The following is a 20,448-nucleotide window of genomic DNA, read 5'->3' on the forward strand; positions in this document are numbered from 1 at the left end:
GTCCCGATCAGCGCTCTTAGCTAATTGCAGAGAGCGCTGATCGGTGTGTTCTGTGACACAGACACAAGGTAGTTATACTACATCAGCAAGGACTCTCTTAGGTAAAAATTTCAAAGAAGGCTGCGGTTTCAAGATGTGCTGTTCAAGCTCTTTTGAATAAGCACAAGAAATCGGAAAATGCTGTGGACTGTGAACGCAGTGGTCGATCAAGCAAACTTAAAGCGGAGTTCCACCCAGAAAATTTACTTTACATTAATTAATTAACTAGAAAAAACACCAGAAAAAACATCCAAAAAATGGTTTTTTTGCATACTTGTCCAGGGCTGTTGCTATGGGGTCTCTTGTAATCTGCCCCCTTCCTCTCCATGGCGCCTCACGTCACTTCCCTTGGCGCCTGTGTTCGCTAGTGCTCCTGGGAGATGTGTTTCATCATTTCCCAGGAGTCACTGGGCAGTGGGCAGCGCCAAGGGCTAGAATCCCAGTGTTTGATAGGCTTATCATGGTTGCCATCACAACGGGGCAGGCACTTCCGCCGCCGCCGCCCATTGTGATGGCAACCTGAGAAGTTTCCTGCGCTGCTAAATGATCTTACTGCGCATGAGTGAGAACGGGCAGTGCATGCTGGTTATTCAGCAGCACCGAAACCTGGAAGTTTATGCTTGTGGGCTTCGTATGCCCACAAGCAACATGGAAAAAAAAATAATAGCAAATATAGCGGCGCTATTAGTAAGAATAGTGATTGCAGCATTGCATTAGGATCATCTTAACAGAATTTTTTTTTTTAATATGTCAGTGGAACTCCGCTTTAATGCAGATGAAAGACAAATCATGCTTACTTCCCTTCTAAAATGGAAGATGTCCAGCAGTGCCATCAGCAAAGAATTGGCGGAAACTAGTGGGACCAAGGTACACCCATCTACTGTCCAGGGAAGTCTGGCCAGAAGTGGTCTTCATGGAAGAATTGCTGCCAAAAAGCTATACCTCCGACATGATAACAAGGCTAAGTGATTCAACTATGCACAAAACATAGGAACTGGGGTGCAGAAAAATGGTAGCAGGTGCTCTGGACTGAGGAGTCAAAAATTTGTCTGTACTAGGAGGCAGTTTGTTCAACAAAGGGTTGGAGAGCGGTACAATAGTAAGTGTCTGCAGGTAATAGTGAAGCATGGTGGAGGTTCCATGCAAGTTTGGGGCTGAATTTCTGCAAATGGAGCTGGAGATTTAGTCAGGAAGGATCAATGGTGTCATCAATGCTGAGAAATACGGGCAGATATGTATCCATTATGTCATACCATCAGGGAGCTGCATGATTGGATCCAAATTTATTTTGCAATAGGGCAATGATCCCAAACATACAGCCAATATTATTAAAAATGATCTTCAGCGTAAAGAAGAACATGGAGCCCTGGAAGTGATGGTTTGGTCCCCACAGAGCCCTGATCTCAACATTGAGTGTGTCTGGGGCGAATGAAGAGACTGAAGGATTTGAGGCAGCCTACATCCACAGAAGATCTGTGGTTAGTTATGCAAGATGTTTGGAACAACCTACCTGCTGAGTTCCTTCAAGAACTGTGTGCAAGTGTACCTTAGAATAATTGAGGCTGTTTTGAAGGCAAAGGGTGGTCACACCGAATATTGATTTGCTTTGGATTTCTCTTCTGTTCATTTACTTTCCATTTTGTTAATTGATAAAAATAAATTATTAACACTTCTATTTCTGAAAGCATTCTTCATTTACAGCATTATTTTCCACACCTGCCTTTTATATTAGGTTTGCTACATCAGATGATATTGGCAGATATGAATTTCCCAGTCCCCCTTTAGGCTTGGTTCAGATAGCAATCAGATACCTTAATGTATGGCCAGTTTACCTACTTCATTTTTGTTTAGAATTACATTTGTTGTCCTTACTGTTTCTAAACCCAGGATCCTGCATTCACTATATCTGGTCTCCCACAGTACACAGAACATGGAAATGCAATTATTTTAGTAAATATTAACTGCTAAATACCTTTTCTCATCAGCAGTATAAAGCAGTCTTATGATTTCTATTATTTCTATTATCTATTATTATTATGTCTGATTAAAGCTTGTATGAGGAGTTTTCATTCTACTCTGACTGTCCTATAAGGATGCAGGACCCCTGACCCTCTGTCTGGACAGTGCTGATTGCCCTGTGCTGATCACATGCACCCTCCCAGGGAAAAAAAAAACTCTCTAGTGACACACACCAAACTGAGCATGCGCAGAGTGAATCCAAATGCTCTGTTCTACCAGGAGATGGATTAGGGACAGTGGAAGAAGGGGAGGATCAGAAAAGACAGGATCAAACATCCTTTTTACACAATCAGAGGATTAACCCCTTAGGTTCCACAGTGAGTATAACAATCATGCTTTACTGCATATACAGACTGATTTTACTGTTGTGGGTTTCACTTTAATACAAAAAAAGGAAAACAGTTAGCAATATCTTTACTTTTTTCACTGTCCAAACACCTCTAGGAAATTACACTAATATTTCTTGGTCTCTGTTGTTGATTTGAATATACTTTTCATTTAGGAATTCTAATTAAAGAATGGAATTTGAGTATATTGCTCTCTTTGAGTTTAGCGGTGATAACAGTAGAAAGAACAGGTTTGAAAATAGGGAAGTGAAACCATTGCCCTTGCACTAGGAAGGGGTGCAGACTATATTCCCCAAATATATGTCTATGAACACATCAAGTATATGTTTGAGAGAGAAAATAGTGGATTTTCATTTAAATTGGAAAGCTATGTATTTTCCCTGCTAGAAGAGCTGGCGTCAATAGCAGGCAGATCCCGCTAACCCCCTCAACAAGGGAGACATCCTAATTCACAAGGCTCCTCTCATCCCAGTGGCTTAACCAAATTCCTTTGACATATAGGTAACTTGCAGGCCTCAGCGGTGAATGATCTAATGGGTTTTAATTTCATTACAGTGACTCTAATTGAGAGGCTACTGCTGCACTTTTGCACTCGGGGGGTATTCTACCATACTCCATAGTCTCTTCTCACAGTAGGGGCACGGCTGTTGCCCTTTGCTTATACCCCACCCCCAGCCTTCCTCCTCACCTCCCACCACTACACTGAAAGAATCTATACGCTACGTTAAACTGTTCCTTTATAGCTTCTCTACTTTCATCTGCTATCTATATATTTTTCTCTCATTTACTCTCTCTATAGTGGCCATATAGTATAGTTCACATCAGACAGATATTTTTACTGAACAATTTCAGAAAATTGTGACTGGTAATACACAAATCTACATGGAGATTAATTAATTCAGGCAATTCCTCCCCTTGACCACTAAAGTATTTAACAAGTTATCATTTTTTTCTGTTCGACTAGTGTCATTATCTAAAATCTGGTTTTATACTTAAAGAATTTGTAAAGGAAATAAAAAAAACAAGCATTTCATACTTACCTGCTCTGTGCAATGGTTTTACACAGATCAGCCCCGATCCTCCTCTTCTCGGGTCCCCCGCCTGCACTCTATGCCCCTTCGCCATGCTGAGTATCCCCATAGCAAGGCGTTTGCTATGGGGGCACTTTTGCATCCTCATTCCCAAGCCAGCACTCTGTGTCCATAGGACACAGAGAGTGTGGCTCAGCCCTGCCCCATGCTCCTGCCTCATTGGCTGTGATTGACCTCACCAGGACCCAATGGCTCCTGCTGCTGCATCTCAGCCAATAAGGAGTGAGAGACCCGGGAGGGTTTTGGCTCTCGTGCACATCGCTGGATGGAGATCGGGCTTAGGTGAGTATTGGGGGGACGGGGGGCTGTTGTAAACTGAAGGCTTTTTAACTTCATGCATAGAATTCATGAAGGTAAAAAACCTTCAGACTTCACTTTACAGTGGTTCTTTGCCCTTTTTGCTGACCTAGCCGCTGACTTTTAAGAAAAGGACACTCACCTGTCCAGGGATCCAGCACCATCCTCACCTAAACCAGTTCTTCGCCAGTCTTTGGATCCCAGGTGCCGGCATGTTTACTGTGGCCAGCCAGCTGTGGTTGCTTCCAGCTTCATAACCAGCCGCCCACTGCACATGTGAGTGGTCCTGCAGCCTTCTGGGACCTGTGATGTTCCCCAGAAGGTTGCGGGCAGGGGAGGGAGTAGATTTTCCTGTGATCCGACCGGGAGTGGGAGCGGGTACCTGTCAAAACCAGGTACCCTCCCAAAAAAGTGCCAAATATAAAAGAGGAGTGGGGCATAAAGCCGATATTTCCTCTTAGGGTGAAGTTCTGCTTCAAAGTGATGCTACATTCTAGTTAAGAAAAGTATTCAAGTACTGTATTCTTAGCTCAAAAAGTGCCTTCTATTGCTTTCAAGCTCCTCCAATGTGTAAATTTTTTTTGCGCTATAATCTGATTTCCTGTTAGAGAGTGGCTACTTTTGTTCTCCATAGTCTCATTGTAGAAATACAGCCACCCTCTCTTGCTCCTTACTGAGATGGACTAAAGATTATGGACTGTGGGATTTGTAGTGTGCATAGAGTAATGCACAAGACCGCAGCAAATGTGCACTGCTCGTTCCAAACAAATGTAAATGAAGAGGAAAAGGAGAGATTCTGGAACTCACTAAAGACATTATAAGAAGGTAGAAAATAACAGTAAGACATAATTTCGTGAAAATTAGATTACGGGGGCATACATTAGTAGATATGTGGGGGTTATTTTTGGAAAATAAGGATATTGTTTAGTGTCAGTTCAACTGGTAAAAGTTTTAATTAGTCATGCAAAGACAATGACTGGACTGAAATCTGACAAGCAAGAAATTAAACTACCTAGGTGGGTTTATATGGGTGAAAGAGATTAGATGGGTGCCAGCAATGTTTCGCTGTTTGTCCTTAAAGCAACCAAGAGGTGGAGCAATGGAATGAAGACTGCAGAACTACTGTACAGTCACTGTTTTATTTATATGCGGTTATCGAGCACAGTAGAGGTAGGTGAATCACAGGTGTCCAACAAAGCGCATTACTTAGCAAATCTCATGGCAAGTAAAATGTGTTTTATCATTGCATTAGCTGTGTGGTTGGAGTTGTCCTTGAACGTAAAATTAGCTATCCCACGGCTAGATAAAATGAATTTGAGAACTTTTTCTTTTATGTTTGCTAATAAAGTAATACCACAGCCAAATGACATAATACTTTTTTGATGTCTGAATGATCAGTCTAGTTTTTATATTAGCTAAGTGGGAGCAAATGTTAGATGTGGCACATGAATAGTCACCATTTGTCAAGAGCATGTTTGAAATTTTCTAAAGTAATAAAACCAGAATAAACAACTTAAAATACTCAATTACAGAAAAAAAAGACAAAAAAAAATACTATGCTAAGCTTTGCCAAGACGCTGTATATACGCAGCTGTCTCATTACCTTTTTACATGTCCATAATTTTACAATATACTGAAGAGATGTAAATTTAACCCTAATTATTCATGCTCTGTAGTCCGTCAAGGTATTTTCAGGATTTTTTTTTTTTATTCTAACGATTTTTCTGCTGTAGCCTTCACCTGTCCCTAAATTTTTACAAATTGCAGTCAAACAATGTTGTGCATTATACATACTGTACATATACTTAATATGCTATTTGTTTTACATCATTTTTTTGTCCCTTTTTGTACATATATACTTTTAAAATAGATGAATGGCAGCTGTAATAAAGACTTCAGATCACAACTTAATATCCAACCATCATCTAAAGTGTTTGATCAGCTTAACGGGATACTTGACTGCCAACTTTCCTTTTTTTTCTCCCCTTTTTTTTAACTGTGAGATTTCAGAGAAAAACTATGCACACATTATGCAAAATGCACCACATGTTTGTTCAAATTTGTGCTCTGTACAGCAAAAAGTGGATATAAAGTGTTTAAAACCAAGAATTCTGCAAAAGAAAAATAAAGCTTTTTGTGAAAAGTAGTAAACTGTAAGTACGAGGCTTTGGTTTAGGTTGGCTACTCCAAAGAAGACGAATGTGCTCTGGCAAAACAACAAGTGGCAAGTGTTTGTATAATTTCCCCCTGCGGTGCCAGTATTCTGGTTAAAAAGTAAGAGAAGTACAAATTATTTTATCCCAATGGATTGCTGCATTTCAGATGAATATGTGTAGAATCTTGCTTTAGCTTATCAATGGTTGCTTCCTGTGCATGTTAGCCATTACATACATTTACAATACATCTGAATATCAGTTATTGATAAGACAAATTTTATATGATGATATTAATGATTGGTTATGCAATATACTATTGGTTTAAAGTATATGGAAACCCTAACAATGAACTCATATTTGCTAACTTCTGGACTGCTAAATACAACAAGTGTGCAAAAGAAAAAAATATGTTGCTTTTGCAAGAAATCTTGTGAACTGTTTATTTCTTCTGCTCGCTACCTGTGCACAGGAGGGGTTATAGAGATGAGGATGGGGTAAAGTAATAATGTGAGGTCTGTTTTCTTTGTAATCCATCAAAAAATAACTAGGCTGGGCTGACACCACCTGCTTAGGAATTAAGAGCTGTGTTATCATATCAAAGAGGAAGGTAGAAGTGCGTTATATTTCTGGCACATCTACAACTGTTTTTTTTGTATTTCCACCATGTTTAAAGGGATGAAACGTGATTTTTGAAATGTGCATGTATTTCACAGATGTCTTGACATACATTTTACTAGAACTGTGCAAAATGATTATCAATTTAACTTTATTAATTAATTTCAAGCAACGTTTGAGCTATTAATGATATCCAGGAAATACTGTAGTTCGCTCAGGGTACCATAAAGTGTGTCTAAAGTGATGTAAAAGTTGGTGAAGTGAAACTGGCATAACATAAAGGGTAACTCTGGTTGCCAACACAGTATCTCAGTCCACTTTTTTTAAATCTCAGGGCACACTGTGATGGAATTTTCCACCATCTCCTGTGGTCAAGTGTGGTTCCACTGCCACCCACACCTCCTGAGCTTCACTATCAGCCAGATAGTATGATGGGTGACCATCAGTGAGGCAGGAGGGAGCAGCATTTCAATACAAGAAAGCCTTTGGATTCAAGGTTCGCAAGTGAAGGGATGAGCTGACAGGCAGATATTTGAAAATGCTTGCTACATCCTATCATTTTGCTAACCTAAGGCCAGCAATATACGGTTCGAATCTCAGCCGGTTCAGCAGCTTGGGTACAACCAGCCTGCCGAGTGTTACTTTCGATTATCGCTAGCGAATGCCATAGTCGCTAGCAATAATCACTGTCTTCTCTCGGCAGGAGGGATTCCCCTATCAGCATTGTCTGTGTTGATAGGGGAATTGTGCAAATTTCTTTCCTGCAACCCCTGGTTGCAGGAAAGAAATTTGCACTGTCTATGCCCTGCCATAGGATCATTTGAGGTTTGCTTTAGACTGTGCCTATGGCCAGCCTAAAGCAGGAAAAAATTCCCCCATCAACACAGTGCTGACAGGAGAATCCCTCCTGCCGAGACATTGTATTCTCTGTATTCTCCCAGTACGGGGGGGAGGGGAGCCATCCCTACCGGGAGAAGACAGTTATTATTGTTAGCGGCTATAGCAGCTGCTAACGATAATTGCAAGTAAAATCCGTCAGGCTGGTTGTACCCACCTTGATTGATCGATCAACTTGGTACATTCAGCCTGCCCTTACACAGTTCGAATCTTGGCCGGTTCCTGCTGAACTGGCCGAGATTTAAATCGTCTATGGCCAGCCTTAGTCTTAGTTGAGGGTAATTCAGTAAAATTAGATTACAGAGAGCTCCCTATATGATATTTTGGAGGGTCCATCTCTTGAAAAGTGTTTTCTGAATGTTCTAATGTCAGTGCTTGATGTATCAGCAGCCAAAATAAAAAAAAATCGAACTGGTGGCTGTGAGAAACGTCTTAGTCCTGACACTTTGGTACATCGGGCTTTCTATATGTAAGACAGCAAAGTGTTCCCAGATAAAATACCCTCTGGCTTTTTGTATCTCCCAGATGAGATTTCACCACTGCAGGTCCCAGTTCTGTGCTCCTTCATAGAGAAAAAAGCTTCCTGCTCTAACTGATAGATTTTTGTTCTTCCTGCTGCAATATCCATAAAGAAAAGTGAAACAGAAAGAAACATGAAAGAAAGAAAAATGACTCCTTCATAATAGTAAGAATAGGCTGGCAGATTTGGAAAATAAGTGCTGAAATATTTTGTGGATGCTTTAATTCAATAGTATCTCCCCAAAAGTGAAAAAAAAATGTTCAAATGCTCTGACGATAATTGTTGATGCATTGACTGTTTGAAAATGCTGAAAACTGCTGAAAATGTTGCAGTATAATCACTATTTTGAAGTTAATGTAGTTGTTTCCACCTGGGAGCAGTCTCTTTATGATAACCTGATCTTAAACTGCACTCTGTCACAGGAGGACATAATAGTCTCTGGTGGCCGCAGCAGGCCATACACAATGGCACCATTCCATGTGCTGATTGCACCTTAGCATAAATGTCTTGTGTCTGACTCATATCCAACCTTTGGAAGGCTGTCAATATGTGCTGACAGCTGCAGCCATGTAGATACCAATAGTGTCTACAGGTGACCCAAGACACGGCTTGAGATGACAATTCTTCACCAATCACATTAGCATTGTGTTATAAACAAGGAAATGAATGTGATTTATAATTTATGTCGTAAAAAAGAATCAACTCCTTGAATATAAATAAATCTATTACACTAAAGCAATCAGTCCCCCCGAAGCACTTGTCATGAATATGCAGCAGTTTACTAACTAAGGCTGGCCATACATTATACAATTTTGTTATTCAATTTTCCTTTAGATTTACCAAAACCATATAATATGAGGTCAGACCTAAACCCTTTCAATGTGTATGCAGTCAGGCAGCCCCCTGCACTACATAGTTGAAGGTAAATCTAAAGAAAATTGAATAAGAAAATTGTATAGTGTATGGCCAGCCTAAGGCCTGTGGGCTTCATTTACTAACAACAAGTAGTCTGTTCACTTTGCAAGGGAATTTTCACTTTGCAAAGAATACCCAATCATCTGCAAGGGAAATAAAAGAAACCGTGTTTTTGCTTGCACATTGCACATTGAATGATGGAAGGCAACAGAGCTTTACCCCATTCACTAAGCTAAGGGAAAATTCCCCTTGCAAAGTGAACAGCCTATTTGCCTTCAGTAAATCAAGCCCTACAATTCAGTGTGCTGAATAATCTAACACTATAATACATATGGTCGTGCCCATTTTGAATAAATAAATTCAGTGGTAAAGGTAGGCTGTGTTCAGAGTTTCCTACTACTGAGCCAAAGATTTAGATGCTCCTCTCAAGACCTCCTGCTCTCTAGTTCCTTTGTCATCTCATCCCATGGTCGCCTCCAGGACTTCTTCAGAGCCTCTTCCATCCTCTGGAATGCTCTACCCCAATCTGTCCAACTATCTCCTACTTTGTCTACTATCAGACAATCCCTGAAAACTCATCTCTTCAGAGAAGCCTATCTGGCCCCCATCTAACTGTACATTTATTTTCACCATCAGCACAGTTATTACCTCTTGTATCTCCTGACCTTCCCTCCTATGCCCCGTACACACGATAGGATTTTCCGAAACAAATGTTCGATGGGAGCTTGTTGTCGGAAATTCCTACTGTGTGTAGGCTCCATCGGACATTTTACGTCGGAATTTCCGACAAACAAAATTTGGGATCTGGATCTCAAATTTTCAGACAACAAAATCCATTGTCGGAAATTCCGATCGTGTGTACACAATTCCGAAGCACAAAATTCCACGCATGCTTGGAATCAAGCAGAAGAGCCGCACTGGCTATCGAACTTCATTTTTCACGGCTCGTCGTACGTGTTGTACGTCACAACGTTCTTGACGCTTGGAATTTCTGACAACATTTGTGTGACAGTGTGTATGCAAGACAAGTTTGAACCAACATCCATCGGAAAAAAATCCACGGTTTTGTTGTCGGAAAATCATATCCTGTGTACAGGGCATTAGATTGTAAGCTCTAATGAGCAGGGCCCTCTGATTCCTACTGTAGTAAAGTGTATTGTATTTGTACTATCTGCCCTCATGTTGTAAAGCGCTGCGTAAACTGTTGGCGCTATATAAATCCTGTATAATAATAATAATAATAATAGAAAACACAAAAATACTTTGTTCATTCATTGTTGAATACATGATTACGGAAGAACAAATGCAAATAATAATCAAAATGCTTATGTTGTTTCCGGATGCTTTATACATGCTTATATAGGCAATCCATGCCCAGCTTGGTTTTGAAGTTAACAAGATTCAAAGATCTATAAAAGAGAGAACTATAAAATCCCGAATAACTTTATTTGGTCAGATTAAATGCATATTTAATAAAATCTTAGCCAATCAGCTAGGATACCATATCACACTTGAATGTGCCATCCTAACAGATTCTCTATCTCTGTACTTTAAATTCCCCTTCTAGTATGACTGCCTAAAACGAATGTTAACCATTGCTCTTCAAAACTGCGCACCTTGGACTTGTCACATTTTTCACATCTTAAAGAGTAATACAGAATGCACCAGGGGGTTAAGGGTTAAAGTAGACAAGATATGTCGAAATGGAATTTCCAGTCATACTAACGGATACTGATAGAATTTGCCCTGTTGTCTTATGATAAATATACAAGCTCAAAGCAGGACTTATCTGTAGAAGCCTTTGAAGAGTGACTTAACCCCTGCAGGAGTGACTGAGGTTTGGAAGAAGCTGCTTGCACTTCCATCCGGCCTCATGTTGCCCTCTGCTCTCCTCTCTGCTTAGATCTCTTTGTCTCTGGAACTCCTTATCCAATAGTGGATGTGAGCTGGATTTGATCCTTTGTTTATTACTAGTGACGTTTCTTTGTTCATCTGAATTGAGAAGCCGAAGTCAGTTGAGCTAATGAGGGTTATTTGTTAACTCCTTTGTCCGCAGGAGAGCATTCAATTGAAACACTTGACGCTACTGTTTGCTCTTAAATGTATTTGTGTTATTGTAATATTAATAAAATCATCAATATGAACATATTGAACACATGGTAAGCCATATGTTCATTGTGATATGTAATCATGTAACTAAATTGGCCATATTCTAAAAATCATACATATACAAATTAAGATTCCAAAGCCCTACATCAGATGTTTTCCACACTGTAAAAGCTCTTAGGTATCAGAAGATTACATATATATATATATATATATATATATATATATATATATATATATATATATACAAATAGTTTGCTGTATACAGGAAACAAATCTTTATTGCACAGGCCAACATGGTGCCTTGTGAAGCACTAATGGAGCTACCATAGGTAGGGGGCTGCAGTCTCTACTGAGCCCACACTGCTGTAGCCCCTGTGCCATCTGTAGGAAATCAGAGACATCTGTAAGCTAAGCTTGCGTCTGAGGCCTGTGATGTGCCAGCTGTTATAGGAAGCTTGCCCGCACCAAGAAATGTGCATAGGCACTGTAAATTCAAAAGTATAGGGCAGATATTTCTTGCTTTACTTTTGCAATACTCAATACATATGCAACTGCTAGCTAGTATCATAACTGCTTAAAATATTCAATGGTTTGCTATAATGCCAAGCAATTTTGCCAAAACTTCAGAAAGCTCAAAAGCTGGTGCTGGATTCATACTAGTTCTGTAAATATAAAGGCGAATAGGGGATTTTCAAAGCAAGTCAGAATAACATAGACAGGTAGATTTACTAAAGGCAAAAAGACTGTGTACTCTGCAAGTGCGGTTGCTCCAGAGATTAGTAAATGAGCAGAAGTTCTGCTGACTTTCATCATCCAATCATGTTCCAGCAAAAATGCTGTTTTTTTTAAATTTTCCTTGCACGATTGGGTACTCTTTGCAAATCGAAGCTTCACCTAATTTACTAAGCTCTGGAGCAACTGCACTTGCAGAGGGCAACTGCACTTTGCAAAGTGCACAGTCTATTTGCCTTTAGTAAATCAACCCCAGAGTCTCATTCCTATAAAATAATGTATACATATAAAAATATCTGTTTTCACCACTTGACACTCGTAAGGCCAGTACCCTGGGCACCAAGCTCAACAATCTTTAAATGTTCATTTTTACTTTTTTACTTTATTTTGTTTCCCTCTCATGCCATCTTTGAGCAATCATGGCTATATTCAGTAAGAGAACTGTAGGGGAAGAGTGTGCAAGGGTCATTGAGGGGAGTCGCAAGACTTTTTCTAGTTTATTAAGTGTGAAACCATATTTCTTTTCTCTTGTTTGGAGGTCAGTACACATATAAACTAGTCTTGCTTACAAAAGAAACAGTAGGCTGCATCCAATAGTGAGTTACAGCTGTAATCTTATAAAAAATAATCACATGACACAAGGGGTGGGAAGCTTCTACAAAAGGGTGTCCTTCGACATTATTATTTTTGCTGAGCCAACAGGCTGAATGAAAAAAAAAATAAACAGATTCTTCCATTCAAACAATCAAAGTGGATAGAGAATTACCCTCGCTGAGATATTGTATTCTAAGAGTGAGAACTCTCCACTGTCAGAATATTCTGATCAGTGGCTTCAGCGGCCTATTGAGAAAACAAGCCTCTGTCAAGCTAAACCGGCAACACATGGGGGGTTATTTACTAAAAACTGGAGTGCAAAATCTGTTGCAACTCTGCATAGAAACCAATCAGCTTTTAGGTTTAATTGCCAAAGCTTAATTGAACAAGCCGAAGTTAGCAGCTGATTGGCTACCATGCACTGCTGTACCAGATTCTGTGTGCACCAGTTTTAGTAAATCTACCCCATGGCCTCTGCTGGTCAGCTTCACTGTGGCAATGGTAGCCTGATGCTTGATTATAGCTCTACATATAAGCTGTATGGAGTTTATACATATCATTTGCATCTTTTGAATTTTCATTAACGTAATATGCAAAAAAATATATTTTTACAAAGCTCAGCCAGCAAAATATTTTAAAACCATAATCTAAAATGTTCCTAACAAAATATGCGGCCAAACATTTGGTGTTATTTCCAACAATTCCAACAAATTGCAATTTATTTATCTACATTCATTTGATGGAAAAAAAAATCATCGTTAGTTAGCAAAGAGTGAGCAAAGGGTTAAAGGTTTCACTTCTTGCAGCTTTGTACATGTGGAGCCATATCTCCATGTGAAAGGCCCAGGAACTTCAAGGTTAAATCCAAAGTCACTCTCTCTTATCTGCATACTCACAAGCAGTTTTTAGCAGATAAGTGCACAGCACCATTAACAACCCCTCATCCCTGCCTTTGTGTTCTACTTTGAACAAATAAACACTGTTTGGTGATGTAATCATTTTTGCATTATGCACTGAATACTAATTTATTTTGTTTCCCCCCCAGATGTGACATTGGTTTTCCAGTCTACAGTAAATTAAAAAAAAAATTCCTGTACAGACTTAAAAAAAAAAATACTTTGAGTACAAAAGGATCAAAAACGGATGCTTATACCGTCATGTGAAGGTTGTGATGTGAACAGGGCCACAAGTCGAGTAGTAAAAAAAATTGCACAGTGCTCCCTCAATAGAGGGATCTTCCCTCGCCAACTTACGGAAGCCATTATCAGGCCATAGATAAAATATTCTTCCTTGGATCCAGAGATCTTTGCCAATTACAGACCAGTGTCAAACCTCCCCTTTTTATGAACAGTGATTGAGAATGCAGTTGCTAACAGGCTGAAAGCCTGGCTGTCAACTAAAATCTTTGACAAATTTCAATCAGGTTTCAGAAACAAAACACAGTACAGAGACAGCCTTGGTCTGTCTATTGAATAATGAGCTAGAGACAAGGGAGAAGGCTCCATCCATATCCCCCATGATCTTTCTGCTGCATTTGGCCCTGTAAGGTTGATTTACTAAAGGCAAACCAACTGCTTGCTTTTCAAGGGAAACTGCACTTTTCAAAGGAACTTTCCCTAGAGTTTAATGAGGTGAAGTCTTTTGAATTCCATCATCCAGTCACGTGCAAACAAAAATATTGTTTTATTTTATTTTCCTTGCACATGATTGGGTTTTCTTTGCCATGTGAAATCTCACCAAATTCACTAAGCTCTGGGGAAAATTACAAAGTGAACAGCCTATTTGTCTTTAGTAAAGCAATCCCCATAGACCATACCATCTTACTGGATCCTGCCAATTACAACCAATGTCCATTCGAATACAGTTACTGCAAGTTTGGCTGTCAAACTAAATCTTTTACAAATTTTAATCTGCTTTCAGAAAAAAAAATAAAAACAGTACAGAAACAGCACTGGTTTGCCTATTGAATAACCAATTGATGTCTAGAGACAAGGGAGAATGCTCCATCCTTCTTCTACATTTGACACTATAGACCATTCCATCTTACTAAATCACTTGAAGAGATTCTAAAGGCTCAATGTTTTTCTTACCTTAATGCGTTTTATGCAGGGTGCAGCCCTTCCCAGCCACCCCTTATACTTACCTGAGCCCCTTCTCGAGCCAGTGATGTGCATGAGAACAGAGGCTCTTCGGGGGTCTCTCTCCCCTCATTGGCTCAGACAGCAATGGGAGCCATTGGCTGCTGTCAATCACAGCCAGTGAACCATTGAGGATAGAGCGGGGGGGGGGGGGGGGCGGAGAATGGAATGTGTGAATGGACACACAGAGGGCAGCTCAGAAGTAAGCCCGCTTAAGTGCCTTCATATTAAGAGGCTTGCTATTGGGGCACTCGGCAGTCATATAAATGCATTGCTGCCTTATTGCTTCTCAGAATGGAAGATACATTTTTAATTTAAAAATGTGTTTGCTAAAGCATAAGTTAATGTTTAGTAATCTTGCCCATTAGAGTTTACAATTTTGGGTTGGGCCGCATTCATAGCCGTCTTTGGCCGCATGTGGCCTGTGGGCTGCCAGTTGGACACCCCTGAACTGAATGATTATATTGTTACTAGGGATAGTCCATGTGCAGACTAGTAGCATTACAAGTTTAAATTAGTCCCTGTATCATAGGTGTGCGCAGCCTATTGCATTAGGATGTGCACCCCAAAGCTACACATGCGTGTGTGTGTGTGTATATATATATATCTATCTATATATATATATATATATATAGATAGATATATATATATATATATCTATATATATATATATAGATATGTATATATATCTATATATATATATATATATGGATAGATAGATAGATAGATAGATAGATAGATAGATAGATAGATAGATAGATAGATAGATAGATAGATAGATAGATAGATAGATAGATAGATAGATAGATAGAAATTTACATACATAAATAAAGGTGTCCGCACATTGATCTCCCCACCAGCACAGTTAAAAAGAAGAACGGAAGCACTCCTCTTATGGCAGAGTCAGTCACAGGGAAATCTTTCTCATCTCCCCGCCGGCACACAGAGCAATAGAGCCTTCCCTGTCAGCAGAACACACTGATCACTGCCAGCTGCTATAACTGCTGGCAGTGTTTACATGCAAAAAATATGACAGGCTGCTTGTACTGAAAGTTGATCGATGGACTGACTTCAGTACACCCAGCCTGCCCATAGATGGATTGAATCTCGGCCAGTCCCTGTTGAACTTGCCGAGATTCGATTAATCTATGTCCGGCTTAATGTGCACAGGGTGATTAGGGTGTGACCAGGCACACCTGGCACACCCTGTGCGCATGCCTATGCCCTGTATACAGTAATCAGTATATTTTATATATGGAGGTTAAAACAGTAGCTGCTTTCAGATCACCTCACAAAGTACTCTAACCATAATAGAGATGAAAAATGCGGACATTCTTGTAGAAGCTTATTAAGGTCTACAGTGCTGATTAAAAAAGTAAAATAATAATACTTCAAAATGCTGGGCTACTGAATATCAAATTCTTTTTTAATATGTAATCTACATGGGCCTTACATATTCTGTATTTGGTGAGCTGCTAATACACATATATGTTATTCACAGTAGTGCTGATAATTTTAAGATTAACTTTAATTACACAGCGAATAATGTAACATATTTAAGCAGCACACAAGAAATGTGCGGCACACGCAGACAGAATCACACACACAGTTAAATCCCAGAAGCCCTCCCCTTTCGTGTGGTTGACGTCTCCCTGTAGGCTGCTCTCTCATTTTCTCTCTGCCTTTTTTCCAAGACAACCATTCCATCAATCCTGAAAAGCCACAGAACCCAAGCCTTGCCAAACAGCAGTGTGTGTATAAGAACCCTGTTCATTCATCCACTGATGTATGAGGGAGATTTAATGTATGTCTCCATTGGCATCACCTGCGTTAACCACCGTCTGATCACGGAGTTTACTCGCTGGCTGATGAAATTTTTCTACACCAGGCCCTGGAAGGATATGCCCAGCACGTTGCTTGCAGAGTAATTCCTGACAATTACCATCAACTCACTACTACTTGACTCACACATCAACAAGTTTTAAGTAACCCTTCCCTGACTGATGCATCTGTGAGATGACATTCAGAACTTGAAGAGTTAATGGTTCCTTTGCACATTAAACCATAAAGCGTGTATTTTGATAATACCAAATTACCAACGTTTGTTATTTGCTGCCTGTTTATTTAACTAGTCTTAAGTAAAGCTAGCTGCAGATAGTTGGATGTGAACTCACATTTTCATTTACGGAATATTTTTTCCATGTCATTTATGTGCACTCTCAGATATACTTAAAGTGTATTTAAACCCAAAGACAAACATTTCTATACATTGCAGTTTACCGATGCTTACATGTGGTGGCTGCATTCGTTTTCTTTTGTTAGACTTTTTTTTACCTTTATTTTCACCTGGTGATCTGTCCAGTAACACACTTCTTGTCTTAGGGTGTCTCCATTCTGGATGGAAGAGCAACAGAGACACCTTTGGACAGCAGCACTGCCAGCCTGCGAAGAGGGTAGTATTAGATACACTAGCAGATTTAGATGGACTTGACTAGCAAATTAAAGCCAAACTCCAGCTAACATAGATACAACAACATTTTCTTTTGGGATAAAGGTTTTACATAAATAAATAAAAGCACATTGTAAGCACCCCTGTCAATCTTAAATGGTTTGTCTCAATCTTCCAACTGCCAATTTTGCTATTGTCTGTTAAAGGAGGTTGGAAAATATCAGACTTACTGGCTGGATCAACAGGTGAAATTAAAAGAAAAAAATGAAAAAAACAAAACAACCACCACATCTAAGGTTTGGTAAGCTGCAATATATTACTTAGTGCTTGTGTGTTTAGACATGCTTTAATACCCATAAAGAAGCTGGGGGACCAGGCAAAAACCTCAGCAATGACCAAAATCAACCACATTAGTTGCTCATCATCTTGTGTCAATGGGCACCTTAAATCCCAGGGCTGCTTTCCATTAGATATTTTCTCATAATATTCTTTAAGACCCAGGAAAACAAATGATGGTTTGCAGATTGACAGAAACCATTTGAAACTGTGCGCATACATTGGTACATTCAGGAAGGCTCCTATTCACTTCTATGGTGAGCCAAATCTGTCACCAAGAACCATACAAGATTCAGGTGCCTGTCCAAACAGCCATCTCATAATGCTCTGGTAACTCATATTGGATGCAGGTGCTGGCATTGTGAGAGTCTGTCCCAGTTCTATATACACACATGGAGAAGGAAAGATGGAAGAAAGAGCTGAAAAAACAGCTCAGGTAAAAAAAGATGAAAGCAGATTCAGCCTGACTCTTCCCAGGCAATGCCTCTGACATGTTTTGCCCAGCCCACAGGCAGAGCCACCCATAAGGGGTATTACAGGGCCTCCTGTAGGGGGCCCCGGCACACAGGGGGGCCCCAGACAGCAGGTGGATCGGTGAGGCAGATAGGAACACAATTACAGAAAAATGCACTGTGTCTGTGTCTCTCCCACCAGCAGCTGAAAGCTGGTTTCACCCCCTCTCCTTCCCGCCAGCTGCTGGAGAGAGAGACACAGACACAGTACATCGTTCTGTAATTGTTCTCCCATCCTGCCGCACTGATCCCCCTCCATGTACTGCCTACATCTGATTCCCCCATGTGTGCCCGGGCCCCCCTCTCCCACCAGCTGCTGCGGGTGCCAGGAAATATGTAATTTATCAGCGCCCTCTTTTTCTGAATTGGACACAGTGAGCGATCAGTAGAGATCGCTCCTGTGTCCATTCATAACTGAGCATAGTAAATTTTGTTTACTATTCTTAATTTTATGATTGAACAGGTGCCTCTGCCTCCCGTTCATTCATCTTCAGTGCAACTGAGGCTATAGAGAAAGAAATTAAAGAATCTGTGTCCTCAATTCCTTTCCCTATCTCAAAGGTGAGTAGTTAGGAGTCTTTTTAGATCCCCCCATTTTTTTTCAACCAAACCCAACCCCCCCCCCCCCTATTTCAATAATGTTGTAACAAATAAAAATGTAAAAAAATAATTTAAAACTGTAATAAATAAATAAAAATTATTTTTAAAATTGACAAAAACACTTTTTAAAAATAATTTGAAAAATGTTTAATTTTTTGTAATTCAGGGGTGGGAGGCCCTGTCAGTAAGGCTGTATGGGGCACAATAACTTCTAAGAGCAGCTCTGCTTAGTCATGTGGATGGGGTGAAACATGTCAGGAGCCTATCCTGGGAGGTGTCAGGCTGAAGATGCTTCCATCATTTCTTACCTGGGCTGTTTCTTCAGAGTGCGGGGTTCCGTATTTCTTTCCCCATGAGCCAAATCTGTCATTACATTCAAAGAGGACCAACAATACAGTTCATTACAATGAACAAAAAAAAAGGCTGATTCACTAAAAGAGTTACAAATATTTATTGACTAAATTTGGGAATATTCACTTCAATTATCCAATCACATGAAAAGCAAATTTCTATGCAGGGGTAAATTCCAGTGTCCAGTGTTTACATGGGCTGCTAAAAATAGTCAGTTGAGCTGCAGTTTTATAATGCCCCCAACTATCCATCTGCAAGTTTAATATGGCCAGCAGCCAAGTTAGTACACATTGCACTGGTGTGGCAAAAATTCATATAACAGTTTGAGTTCAGCAGGCAGTACTGCCCACCATTCAAGTGAATAGGGCTGTACCGAACCGTGAGCCAAGCTCTTGGTTCATGGGTGCGACATGGTATTTCCATTTAAAATCTCCATTCTGCTGCAGAAAATGCAGGGCATACATTCTGGAGGTAGAAGCATCCCATTTTGAAAGCCTGACAGTTATTGCCTTGCTGCCCTCTAAGAAGCAATCCACCATGAATCTCTTTTCACACAGTGCTGCTCATGTAAATGAGCCCTTAGGAAGAATAGCAACATTAGACCTTTTTTGTCTGCTGTTTATTTTATCTAAGAAGTACAGTTTAAAGAAAGCATTTGCATGGTAACACAGGCTGAATGAGATGGAATGCATAAAGCTAATTCCGACTGAACAAACCTAAAAGTGTGTTTTTGTCAGTACATTCTTTCAGTTACTATTGCAGGCTTTAGCATAAAGTAATTTTTTTAAATTACATGTTTACAAGTTTGCTCTTTTGTTTTTTTTTATTAAACATAGAGCTCTGTAGATTAGCCACTAGAGGGAGCTATCAGTGTCTCGGTGCAATTGCTTTGTCTCTCTCCGTCCTGGGTGATTACAATCACCCAGGAAGTACATAATCATCAATCTTAGGGAAGTTAAGTTAACTCACTAAGTGAACATTCTCTGCCACTTTGGTAAATCAACCTAGATGTCCATTGTAATAAGAAGCAGAAAAAACTCAACCGTTGTGTAGCTCTGCAAAGCAAGAAGAAGCACTTGTATATGTAATGGGCTATTATGTCTGCTCTGAGCTCATATTATCATTATGTAGTTACAAATTATACACAAAAATGTATAATATTAGAAGATGTTGATGATTCTGTATATGTAGCATATTTTATCTATTTTTCATTTTTATCAAAATAGCACTTCAAATACTTCATCCCCTTTAAATTTGTTGGTAGTAACTTTTAGTTTTGGTAATAGGGGTCAGAGAGACTGACCATAGACTGTATGTTCAGTGGTTAGCACTCGTGCTTTACAGAGCTTAGGTTCTGGTTCTGTTCCAACCAGGCAGACTTTCTGCGTTGAGTTTATATATAACTCATCTATTAATAAGAGCTTCCTGGTTTTGATACAATCCAAAAAGTTTCCTGTACTTTAATGGGCTTCTGAGTACATTGACTATATTGTGTATGTGTGAGTCTTTATAATTGTGATGGGCACATGGTTCTGTATGCTGTAGCATAGGTTAGTGCTTTGTAAAAATAAGACAAATAAACACCTGTCTGTAAGTGGAGCATAGCTTTGCATTTTCTAATCAGGACTGCTCCTATTTTTCATTTGCCAAGTCTATTATATACACATAACTTTGTTCTAATAATCGAAAAACCTAGTTTGCCTAGCCTTTTCCTGTTTATACCCTATCACA

The 20,448-nt window shown here is 39.7% G+C and overlaps 1 protein-coding gene across 1 annotated transcript in view; it reads right to left on the reverse strand.

Annotated features, from left to right (window-relative positions):
• Window positions 1-20,448, reverse strand: part of TBX5 (T-box transcription factor 5) — an 87,543-nt gene that overhangs the window by 24,260 nt on the left and 42,835 nt on the right. The gene's annotated exons all lie outside the window — the stretch shown is intronic.

This window comes from Aquarana catesbeiana, linkage group LG01 (genome assembly GCF_042186555.1).
Source record: "Aquarana catesbeiana isolate 2022-GZ linkage group LG01, ASM4218655v1, whole genome shotgun sequence".
NCBI classification, from domain to species: domain Eukaryota; kingdom Metazoa; phylum Chordata; class Amphibia; order Anura; family Ranidae; genus Aquarana; species Aquarana catesbeiana.